This window comes from Talpa occidentalis, unplaced genomic scaffold, assembly GCF_014898055.3.
Source record: "Talpa occidentalis isolate TD23 unplaced genomic scaffold, MPIMG_talOcc4v2.1 talOcc4.9, whole genome shotgun sequence".
NCBI classification, from domain to species: Eukaryota; Metazoa; Chordata; class Mammalia; order Eulipotyphla; family Talpidae; genus Talpa; species Talpa occidentalis.
Genome location: NW_023605305.1, coordinates 51,442,614 through 51,455,458, shown reverse-complemented (window position 1 = coordinate 51,455,458; position 12,845 = coordinate 51,442,614). Strand labels below are relative to the sequence as shown.

General features: G+C 34.8%; 1 long non-coding RNA gene across 1 annotated transcript in view; it reads left to right on the top strand.

Moving 5' to 3' along the window:
* LOC119237183 (uncharacterized) overlaps window positions 1-11,900 on the top strand; it is a 90,374-nt gene extending 78,474 nt beyond the window's left edge. Inside the window, exon 3 of the long non-coding RNA XR_008550244.1 lies at window positions 10,156-11,900. This is a non-coding gene — a long non-coding RNA (uncharacterized LOC119237183). The remainder of the gene's footprint in view (window positions 1-10,155) is intronic.
* The last annotated feature ends 945 nt before the right edge of the window (window positions 11,901-12,845 follow it).

The following is a 12,845-nucleotide window of genomic DNA, read 5'->3' as shown; positions in this document are numbered from 1 at the left end:
AACAAGTACACTGCTGAGGGGAGCAGTGGGCGGCAGGAGAGGTCTGCGTGCCATGTGGGACCCTCACCTGGCCAGGAATGGAACCGGTGCTGCAGAGGCTGCGGGCAGCTTCACAGCCCAGCGCTCAACCGCTGCGCCACGGGGAAGCCTTTGACATTTATTTTAAAGAGACAAACCCCAACCTGACTAATCCAAAGCAGAAACAGAGAGTCATTTTAAAGCATTACTTACATAAAGGTAGAGAGAGGTTAATTGCACCTACTAAAGTAGGTAGAAAATTAAAGCAAATAGAATTTTTTTCATGGGTAAATTTTCAAAATAATGACAGTAAAAACAAAGGATCCTTACTTAATAATACTATTCATCTTTGGAAATAGAAATGAATTTCTTTTTATTATGAAATAAGTACAAAGACACGGCAAAAGGAATATTCAAAATTTTGATATACCTAAGGTGATCAGGAAAAGTGACTAAAACTGATGGAACAGACCCAAGAGGCATATCTACTAGGAATTTCTATCTTATTTTCAGAGTTCAGTAAAATAATTATCAATTTTTTAGAATGAATGAAGTATCACAGCAGTACCTAGAAATGGATTTGTGCATAAGTAACGAGAAAAACAGCTATGTGAATAAGTCTGATGCCACTGGGATGGACATGTCTTTACTTTGTGTGGGTGTTTTCCCTCACTTTTATGGGACCGTAAAAACTACTACTGACATCTCCTACAAATACTGTACCCGCTTATTGCAGGTAGCCCGAACTCTCTGCATCGACATCAGTGCGGCCCACTGGATCCCCCTTATACTTTCTGACATCAGTGTCTTTAGTTTCCTTTCTCTCACCACTGGTAACTCACTACACCAGAGAGCACGACCACATGGTCATAATCAGTATCATGGAAAATATACATTCTGCTCTTCTATGCAACATGCCTGTGATTTAAATGTTATGGCAATGGGGGCCTCCATGGTGGTGCAGCGGTTGAGCGCTGGGTGGCGAAGCTGCCCACAGCCTCTGCGACATTGGTTGGATTCCCGGCTGCTCCCCGGCCACCAGAGGAGGGTCCCACATGGCGCGCAGACCTCTCCTGCCACCCGTTGCTCCCCTCAGCAGTGTACTTTTGTCCTTCTATCTGCTCTGCTCCCCTACACTCCCATCTGGCTCTGGTGAATTCTCTCACGCTCCCGCGCTTCTGACTGTACCCAGCGCTTGTATGTATGTATGTATTTATGTATGTATGTATAAATAAATAAATAAATAAATAAATAAATAAATAAATAAATAAATAAATCTTAAATAAATAATTAAATCTTAAAAAAAATAAAATAAATGTTATGGCAATGGGAGAATAGCAAACAGAAAATTGTGAAGAAGAAATTAGTTGTACTTTTAGGAAGAGTTTTTTCAGGGCAGTCAAAGCTGATTTACATATGCCTGCATTGTTTACTGGGCTAACTCATGTTTCCTTAACAATAATTGTAATTGATCTGAAGTGCTTTCATGTTCTCTAACATAGTTTGTTAGTGATATTCTAGGAGGCCTTTCTCATGATTGTTTTTGCTTTTCATTCCTAGGTAACAAAAGGAAATAGATTTTATGGTGAAGAATTTGTATATTTTCTTGCACACATCCTCAATTCCCTTTTTTTTTTTAAAGATTTTATTTATTAATTTTGTGTAGAAGAACTGGGTTGTAGGCCAGAGGTGGGGGGTGAGAGGATTCTCCAGAGACAGAATGGAGAACAGAACAGGCAGATCTACTGAAATACACTGCTGAAGGGAGCAGCGGGCAAGACAGGAGAGGTCTGCCATGCCATGTGCGTAGCTCCCTGGGTGGGATCCAACTCACTAGACCACTAGGGAGGCCACTCTCTTGCCTTTATAAAGTTTTCTCAAAATATCTTAGAACTCTTTCTTCCATTGACATCTGATCCTACACTCCCTTCATTTTATCCAAATTTATCACTTCCTCTCTGTCAAAGCTTTCTTTGCTTGACTCAGGAATAATATAGTGTTACTATTTCCTTCCAGCTCAATGGTGCTTTTTCTCAGTCTCCCTTTGGTGATTTTTCTATACATCTCCAATCTCTAAATATTGACTGTCCTACAACTCAGTACTCATGCTTATTTATTTTCTTCCCTTAGTTTTCTTCATTTCTTTTTCATATTCAAGTACTGTGTATATAGTGATTTCTAATTACATATTCCTAGCCCAGTTCTGATCTTTAAACTAGCTGTCTAATAGGAATTTTGCAATGATTTCAATGTTATATGCCTGCATTGCCCATGATGATAGTCACTAGCCACATATGATTATTGTGTAATTAAAATGAGACTAGCTAGAGATTTAAAAACATAAACTTTAATTAATTTAATTTAAATTCCATTTTCCATGTGGCTAGTGGCTATTGTAGTAACACAACTATAGATTAATATTTTCTGTTAACTTGATCAACTGGATGCCTGCTATGGCACATGGTACAACCATCACTCCAATCTTTTTCTCATATCCACACACAATATGTTTGATTTTTTTTAATTAAAGAGCTGATTTTAGAGGTTCTTACTACACCATTGTAGTAGTAATACAAAGACTCTATATTACTGTAATTCGATAAATAGTGTATTCATCTGTAATTAGAGAAAGGCATGTCAATAGGCATGTCAATATATAATGAAATATATGCACTTCTAAAAGTTGAGAACATTGAATAGAGAATGATTTGATAAGTTTTTAGATTCACATTTTGCAACTAGAGGAAAGGCACAGTAAGCAAACTAAATCCATGGCTCATAAAGAAAAGCTTACTTTTATGTATTTCTTACTAGAACCTGATTGGTATGTAGGGAGGTCTTCGTACAAATGAATTAATATAATGTTTCACCATTAAAATGACACATCAAGACACAAGTGAAGCAGAGAAAGGGTAGGTAAGTTGATCAAGTTCATATCTAATAAGTAAGAGAACCAGGATTAGAATGGGGCAGTCTTATTTAATAGCCAATAGATATAGTCATCATACTTATTTTTTGTTTCTATTATAAAAAAAAAAATATAAAGCCCTAGAAATTCCCAACCCACAGAGAAAGAGGCTTGTGGGTCTCAAGCCATCTGGAAGAATTTCACCAAAAGGATGCCACAGGGCTTTGCATAAAGAGCTAATTGGACGCTATCTTTGCTTGCTTCACAATTTTGTCATTAATTAAATCTGATATAGACTACAGTTTACATTTCTAGAATTTTAAGTATGTACCAATTTAAGATATAGGCATAAGGAATTAAGACAGCTTATTAACAGAAAACCCCTCTAAGGCAAGTCGCCTAAAAGTCAGAACTGGAGCAAATTAAATACTTAGTAAAATAAGGCAGATGGCCTCATTGGCATCTTATCACTCTTTACACAAATTCATTTAATTTCTTTTTAAACAGAATTTCTTAGTATCTACTATGGTATATAGCAGGAAGTGGATGAAAAATATTTATTGAATGAATGACTACAGCTGAAATTTAGTGTGTTATAAGCTGATAATTTTATGATAATGACAAGTTCTACGTTCTGATTCAACTCTGGTCCTTTCTTTCAAAAACAATTTCACCATTCTGGTCTCAAATTTCTTAATAAAAATTAAAATATTTAAGTAGACTATCTTTAACAGTCATTACAAGAAACATTATCATTGTCAAATGCAAGGAGATTTATAACATCAATTGCTTTTAAACAAAAAGTATAATTTCTTTAGTTCCTTATTTCTATATGTGAAAATGTATTATTTAAAAATAAAGAAGACATGGATCCTACCTTTAAAGATAGATAATAAAATTATGAGATAGAAATAGTCATATCAGAACAGATCAAGAATAGTTTTGTGCAGTCTGAAATTTTATCATTAACTACGTAGACTGTTCTCATAGTTGATGAAATGCAGCTGAAGTGGTGTTTAATTGGAAATTTCTTGATTAGCCACTGCAACTCTAATGAATGCAAATTTCAGCACTTTGAAAATTATATCCTACTGTGTGAACTTTTTTTTTATGCAATCAACAACAAAACGAAGTACTGATTTACTAAAATGGTCTCAAAAGTTATTATTTCATTGTTAATTTAATCGAATCTCACTTTTTTAACTTTCTAAAAACATTTTTTCATACACTTTTGTTTACATGACATAGTAGAATTTTTTAGAATCTTTAAACAGGTAAAGAAAAAATAAACCAGAAATTTAAAACATTTTAAACCATTTATTTCAACAAAACAAATCATCAAGAAAGAATTTAATTAGGCAGTTATTCCCTTTAATTAAATTAAACAATACCCATCAAGCACAGTACTCCATGCTACTGTAAATTTGCAAAAGATCCAACCCCTCTCTTTAAACATGCTTACAGTAATAATGCCATAATTTGAGAAAGGAAGATATTTGCAGAAAATGAGAAAGATACTTATTTTATAACCATCCATTCCTGGATACGGGTATGAAAGTTGGAAAGGGACTTAAATCTTCCTAATTCAACTTTTTTATTTCACAAGGCAAAAACAGTATCCCACCTGTCCCACACAAACCATCCATCTTCAATTTATGAGCTTTGCCTTTGGTATAAAATATGGAAGATAAACCAGGTTCTTGAGTACCTGTTGAGTGCTTTTTGCTAAACTGCATTGTCTTGTGAGAAGTCAATCTATTTTGCCTTGACACAGGATAAACAAAATCTTGTAAAGAGCCAACAGATACAGGGGTTCTTCAGCATTAATCAGAGCTTTCCTTCTCAGCTTACACATTAAGTTGTGCTTCTTTTACAAAAACATGCAAATATTCTGTTCCAAGTTGGTTTACTCGGAGAAGACACCATAGTCATTAAATTTAACTAGGTAATATTTTGAAATGCTCAATGATATTGAAAAGAACTATTGCAAATCAATGTGACATTAACTGAAAATTATTTCTTGCCATTATCTTGAGACTTGACTTAAGAATTTTTTGAAAGCTGTAGCTGATTTGGATTTGATATGTATCCCTATATCCTTATGCCTATTTAAACTCCCAATATTTAGGCTCTTTTGCCTCAGCGACTTTTTTTTTTTTTAAGAAGCATTATGGTTAGCTTGAAAAAAATCAGAGATTAAATAAATTTGTTCCCCCATACATTACCCTTTGACTTTTGAAAGACAAGAGATGAATATCTCAGACTTCTTGTCTTTTGGTGATATAATTCAGACAATAAAAGAAGCATATCTCCCTCATTCATATTTTATCATTAATGAACTATTTTTTTCCTTCTATCTTTAAGGTCTTTATGTTTCCCACTGCATCATTTCTTTCTGGTGTCAACTTCCAAGACTTTTTCTCAGGGTTTTCTTTTCTTTTTTTTTTAATGATTTTTTTTTTTTTTAGATTTATTTATTTGTATACAAGAACAGGCAAACAACAGGAATACACTGCTGAGGGGAGCAGCTGGTGCAACAGGAGAGATCTGCGCGCCATATGGGTATCTTCCTGGCCGGCCTGGATCGAACCCGCACTGCAGAGGCTGCGGACAGCTTCACAGCACTGTGCTCAACCCGCTGCGCCACCAGGGAGGCCCTCTCAGCGTTTTCATAAGAACTCAAATTGGGTGAAAACAATTCATCACTTTTTAAAAATTATTTCAGTTATAAAAATTAACCTTATTCATTTCTCATAGTTGTAATTTTAGACTCAACCCATGTTGGCAGAGTGATGAATGTGAATTATATAATTCTGTGTGTGTGTGTTTGTATAAACTGTATATGTATACATTTACACTTCATAGAGCTCTTAAAATATATAGAGCACCTTGGATTATGTAGTAGAAATTCTCTGACCTGTATATGAAAGCAGTGTAAGACTAATTAGAAATTTGCGGTGCTGATCATAATCCTGAAAGATAGAACCCATGTGTCTAGAACCCCAAAGTTGAAATTCTGAAAGACTGAAATCCTGCAAAGAGGATGCTAAGAAGAAAACAACCAAAAATTCTCCCAGACACTTTTCTTGATCTTTGAAAAAGCATGTTATCTGAGAAAGAAACTTTTAAGAGCAGGATAACGCTCATTTTTTAATTTAGAGAGTACTGCTGGTCTACAGATATTCTAAGTTATGCTGAAGTACCCTCTCTCCAGAGTCAGGTGGTCGCTGTGGCTCTCCTGTGAAGAAGTGTTTTATTTTTTTTTATTTTTATTAATATTTTATATAATTCTTACATCATTTTTCATTTTTGCACAATGTATACATTTTCATTTTGGTTATATCCCCCATACAATTGCACCCCCTCTTATTTTGACCCTAGTCCTTCCTCTCCCCTTCCCTATCCCCCCATCCCCGCAGTGTGTCTCTGGTTTATAGTTGCTTGCTGATTTTGATTTTTACTTTGTATTAATTAGTCTTTTTCCTGATCCCTTATTTAGGTTTTCTAAATTCCTGCTATGAGTGAGACAATCCGGTATTTTTCTTTTTCTTTCTGACTTATTTAGCTGAGCATGATCCCTTCTAGCTCCATCCATGTTGCTGCAAACTGCATGTATTTATATTTTTTGATTGCAGAGTAATATTCCATTGTGTATATGAATCATATCTTCTTGATCCAGTCATCTATTTTTGGGCATTTGGGTTGTTTTCATAGCTTAGCTATTGTAAATAGTGCAAGCAGTGTTTAGTTTTGCAGACACTGAAGACAAGTGTTTTCTATATTTCCTCTTTCACAATGAGGTTGTCTCATATAGTAAACTCCTGTGTCTCTCTGTAAGGCAATGATCTCACAGATAACTCCTGTCCAACAACATGGGTACCCCATGGTGGCCACTTTAACTCTCTTCCCCTCTAAGATCTTCTTTGTACCTCCATGGAGATTGCAGCTTTGGGGATTTCAACATGTAGGAATTTCATCTTCTGAGATTATGATTTTCAGAATTTCAATTTTTCAGGATTTCAAGGTTTTAGAATTTTGGCATTCAGAATTTTGGCATTTAGTATTGTATCATGTTCAAATTGTGACCCAAACCTGAGTAGTTATTTATGATATGACAAAAGAAAGAGTCACCTACTCATGTTTGAAAGCACTTAAATGCTGACAAATACCCAACATGAAAACTATATTCCTTAATAATATATCAACTCTAACTTAATACACATATGTGTATGTTTGTGTGTAAGTATTTCATACATAATAATCTATCCAGAAGAAATAGTTTTATTTACCTAGATCTAAAATGATATTGTAATTTTATTTATAAAATCATCAATGAAAAGAGAATACACACTATATAATGAGAACTACTCATTCTTATAGAAAAACATATATATAATTAACAGGTATATTTAGGAACTTACATATGTGAATATGTAACCATTTGTCATATATATGAAACTATTTAAAATATGTTTTTTTTTCTATTAATGAATGTTTTATTTTTTTTTTAAAGATTTATTTATTTATTTATATAAGCACTGGGTACAGTCAGAAGCATGGGAGGGTGAGAGAATTCACCAGAGGCAGAGAGGAGAGCAGAACAGGCAGACTGATGAAATACACTGCTGAGGGGAGCTGCGGGCACCTTAGGAGAGGTCTGCGTTCCTTCAGGGACCCTCCCCCAGGGTCAGGAATCAAACCGGCACTGCAGAGCTTCGCAGCCCAGTGCTCAACTGCTGCGCCACCTGGGAGGCCCAGGGGAATGTTTTATTTCAATAAGTGAATTTCTCTTATATTTTGTGATTCTTTTTCATCTTAAATATTCATGCCCTACATTTTTTTGAATTGGAAGCCACTCTTCAATTTCAGCCATCTTACAAAATATGATTATACTCTTTTCTACAATTGCTTTTATTTATAGACTTTGTCATTTTTCTTTGATGTGGAATACCTCCATTCAGCATAGTACAAAATGCTTGCTACCTCCCTCCTCTTAATTTTCTAGGAAAGTTCTTTTTTTCTTTGCTTAGTTCTAAATTGCAAATGGGCCTCTTGGTTTTCCTTAAGTGGTATTTTTTTTCTGTGGTCTGTGTCTATGTCTTAAATCTAGAATTGAACAGTAGTTGGACTATATAGCTGCACAAATAATAGCTGCACAGTACATCTTAAAGTAAAGGAGATCAGCATTCCAAAGTGATGCAAGGAGTAAAGTCATTTCCTAATTGAGTCTGAGCTAAACGCAGCATTCTTTGCCTTTGGGCAAACACAGAATGAATTTCTCCTATGAAAGCTATTTAACATTCTTCCATCTCCAGTACAATAGCATGTTTTACCATTTAACCTCTTAAATTTTGCAGCAAAATTTCACTATACTTTTTTAATTAAAAAAATGATTATTCTCTGATTTATATCTGAAATCATCTTTGGTTTAATGAGATGATTTTTCTTTCCATCTACTCCATTTTGCTAAATGTAGAGGAATTGACAGTTCATACTGTAGTACTAATTTATAGTAATTATTATTTATTCAGTTACTTTATTTGTACTTGTTTTTTTGTGAACATTATTTCACTTTTTAAGATTTATATTGTTTGTTTATGCAGACAAGAACTGGGGGGTTGGTCAAAGATGTAGTGGGGGAGAGGATTCATCAGAGACAGAGTAGGGAGCAGAACAGGCAGATCTACTCAAATACACTGCTGAGGGGAGCAGCGGGCAAGCAGGAGAGGTCTGCCACGCCATGTGGGTAGCTCCCTGGTGGAGGATCAAACTCATGCTACAGTGACTGGAGATAGCTTTTTAGCTGAGACTTAACCCCTTGCACCATCAGGGAGGCACTATTTCACTTTCTAATAACTATAATCCTATGCTTATTTAACAGATATTCACTAATTGCTAAACACCAGTTGTGCTCCATTTTCAGAACATAATTTGTATCATTCATAAACTTAAAGACTAGTAGAAAAGACAGCCAAGGAATGGGACATTTGTAATACTGTGTAATTAGTACATAATAGAGATCAACAATAACTGGGTAAAATAGACAAAAAAAAAAAAAAATTACCAAGCCTGTCCTTGGTGTGCGGGGAGAAGCAGAGAATGTCAAGGATAAAAAAACCTACACTCAAGTTAAAGTGGGAAGGGCAAATTGTCACCAGTAATATTCTACTACAGTAAGGAAGAGTCCTATGCCAATGGAACACAATATTGATTTGCACAGAGTTGACTGGGTATTTTAAAGGGAGACTGAGAAAGAAGAGAAGGCAGAATGTGGGGCCTCCATAAAGTCACAGAAGTATAACAAACAAACATGAAAGTGGGCGGGTTTGGTGCATGTGAAACCAGTTGTGTTTGCTAATATATCTTTTTAAAGATAGGCTCCTAGTGATTGATAAAGGTGGAGGCAGGGGCCTTGTCTACAGTGTCAGCTGGAAGAAACAAATTCTTTGGGCAGCCTTAGCTTTGTCATGTAAGTGCTTTAAGAGGGGCTAGGGTAAATTCAAGGGATGAAGCCTTGAGCTGTTAGAAACTGTGTAAGTGTTTTGGTCAAGATTTTATAGGCCAAGTTTGAGGGGTAATCAAGAAGAGCGCCCAGGAAGGAGTGTGATGAGTTTGATCATGGGGAAAATATTCATCAAGGATATTCCTTGATGAATTTATATAACAACAGAAAATTAGAAAAAGATAGGTTATTTTAAATATTGAAAATAATTTTCATAGTCATTATGTACGAGGTTATGATGCAATGACACATTAATGAACAGATCTTAATGATTAAGCATATCAGAGGTTTATTTCTCATATATGCCAGGTTAGCTCTGGATCTCACTGTTTTCGATGAAAATTCCCTACAAATGGTGACTCAAAGATATTACGGCTTTGCCTTAAAGGAATGACTTCCAGGCCACTGCTTGTGAGAAAAGGGAAGAGCAGAATCATATAGGACACTCGTATTCCCTAACCCCAGAAGTCACCTTCATAGTCACTGTGACCTTTTGCTCAGAGTTTTTCAGTCATAACTAACCACATTGCAAATGAGAGAAATCAAATTTGAGAAATAATTCTATTTTTTTCAAAAAGTTAACAGAAAGTTAAACAGAAAAAATTTAAAAGGAATGGACCAGACCTATAACTGAATATATCTGTAGAAGAAATGTTCAGAACTTCTCTTTAAAACATAGAATTGATATGAAGCATCTCTTCAGATATTTCATTGTCTTTTCTTTCAGGTTTCATGTTATCAAGAGATGGGATCCAAATGTCTGTTGTCAACTCCTAAATCAGCAAGTTATGGCCAGAAAGGTACTACAACATAGATATATGTTGCTGAAGACTCACCTCCTCACAGAGAACATTCTGAGGAAGAAAGATCATGTCAATAACAAGCCAATGCAAAAGCATCTACTAAAAGGAATATTCTTGGTAAAGATAAAACATAAATAGCAGGATACTCTATAAAGTAATATTTTATATCAGTTCAGTGAACTAAAGTATCAACTAGCAAATTTCATACTTCAGCACAAAACTAAACTATTTCAGTCATAAATGACAGCTGTTCTCTTCAGAAAAGAATGATCAGGCAAAAACCATCAAAGATACAAAGTTTGTAACTACTGAATAGAATATACAAGATTTCAGAGAAAATACAGTAATGCTGAAGCAGTCTCCATGCCTTTCCCTTTATCACAGAATTCAGAAAGCCAATAGACCTAGAAATGAGAGAACATAGGAAATACGTTTATATAGAACCTTTCTATCACAAACCCTCAGGTCACAGACAGAATGTGAATGTGTGGAGGGGAGAGAGAGGGAAAATGTGGCAAGCAGAGTTTTCCAAGTTATTAGAAGAATTGGGACTAAATGTACCTGTGGTTTGTTCCTTGTCTGCAACTCAGAAGAAAGGTAGCCACACATATATTCTCAGTGTAAAGGAATCAATAAAGACATAGCTCAGCAGTGGGTGACCAAAATGATGGTTAAGAAGGGGTTTTAAATTTTTTTAAATACACAGTCTCTGAGAGGCAAAATTTAAGGAGGCAGAGAGGGTCTGAAGTCCCCATGTGCCTCAGCAAGAGACAGACAACATGGCTAAGAGTAAGCTCTGCTGGCCTCAAAGTGGAGCAACATGGGGGCAAGGAATGTTTCTCGAGGATGACATAAAGTCACCCCGTACAAGCTGATATGCAGGGAATCACAAGCAGGCATCAAATAGGAGATGCAACAGGACATCAAGGGATTAGCTCTAACAAACGCCAGGATGGAATTGAATCAACAGGAAAATGCTGCAAAGCCTTGCTGGAGCAATCACCTCAGATGGTCTGTGCCAAAAAAAATAGAGCTATATTTTTATCAGTACAAGCACAGACCAGTTGCATCCCTCTGCAATGGTGTTAAACTTTACCCGAATCTAGCCCTAATCCCAATACATAGGGCAAGTGGACCAGCTCCTTGAACTGACTAAATGTTAAATTGAAATGACTGATAAATCACTGGAATTAAGCTAATTTGGCTGGAAGCATCCAGATTAAAGTTTTAGTTTCAAACTGACTGGAGGTAAGAGTCAGACATTTAAATCAATGTTAAAAATAAAATTAACAACAACAACAACAAAAAATTTATGGAAACTTGTAATAGTATCCCTTTTCCTTTATATTTTAATTTGGAGTAAATAGCAGAAGTGACAGTGGATATGTTTAATTTAATTTTTTTTTTTACTGCAATAAAGGCAAAACTATCTTGCAAACTAGAATTCATACCATTATAAATACATTTTGATTATATATATATAGGCAGGAGGAAACAGTTTAGAGAATAAAATTATGAACAGAGAACATGGTAGAAAATAAATGTTTGAGACGGGTATTAAGTAATTTGTTTTTTATCAGGCAAATCATTAGAAAATAGTGAGAGAAAACAGTGTGATTAAAAGTGTCAAAGTGTTGTGGTCTGTGTGTGTCTGTGTGTAATTATGTGCACATAAAGGACAGGCAGATAAATAGTAGAAACCAACTCATGAGCTCACACAGTTTGGCAGAACTGATAGTAAATAAATCTGGGTTGGCTTTTATATAAAATTTGAAAATTTATTTATAAGCTTAAAAGAATTTGGGGAGTCTTCAGAAACTTTTAAAGAAGTCACTTACCTTGTCAGTTATAAATTTTTATCACCGATGCCTGGAATAGTGTGAAAGACATAGTAAGGGAGGGTCATGGGAAAATAAAAGTGTTGTAAGATCCCCATTTGAAAATGGGGAAAGGGAAGGATTAAGGCATTGATCAATCTTGGGAAAAAGAAACCCTGTGAGAAGCAAAGTAAATTTTAAGAATAAGTTCTGAAATTAAATATAATTTCACTTCCAAACAAGTATGGGGTGAAATATAAGAAAAAAATTCAAGTAGAACAAAACTGAACACATAAATATAAAAAAAATCAAGGAAAATTATATCTATTAAAGACATGAAATAAAGTATTATTTTAAAAGCCCAATATCAATCATGATTAAAAAAATATCAATGTTCTATCTTAGTCCATTTGGGACATGATAACAAAATAAACAGACTGGGTAGCTTATGAAAACTAGAAGTTTACTTCTCATAGCTCCAGAGGTTAGAAGAACCAGGTCAGAGTGCCAGCATGGTTCAGTAAATGTCCACTGGCAGTGGCCATTTGAGTTCCTTTCAATTTTACCCAGTGCCACACCTCACATAACTTGGAGTTTCAATTGTATACCTCACACCACAAAACAGTGTAAAAGAAGACTACACATAAATAGTAAAAAAAAAATCCATTATTTGTATTGAAATGTTTTCTATATAAATACTGATATAAATTAAAACATAATTTATGATTTTCTAAATATTAAATTATTATAAAAACAGATAATAAATTATTATCCATTTGATTATTTTAATTTTATCA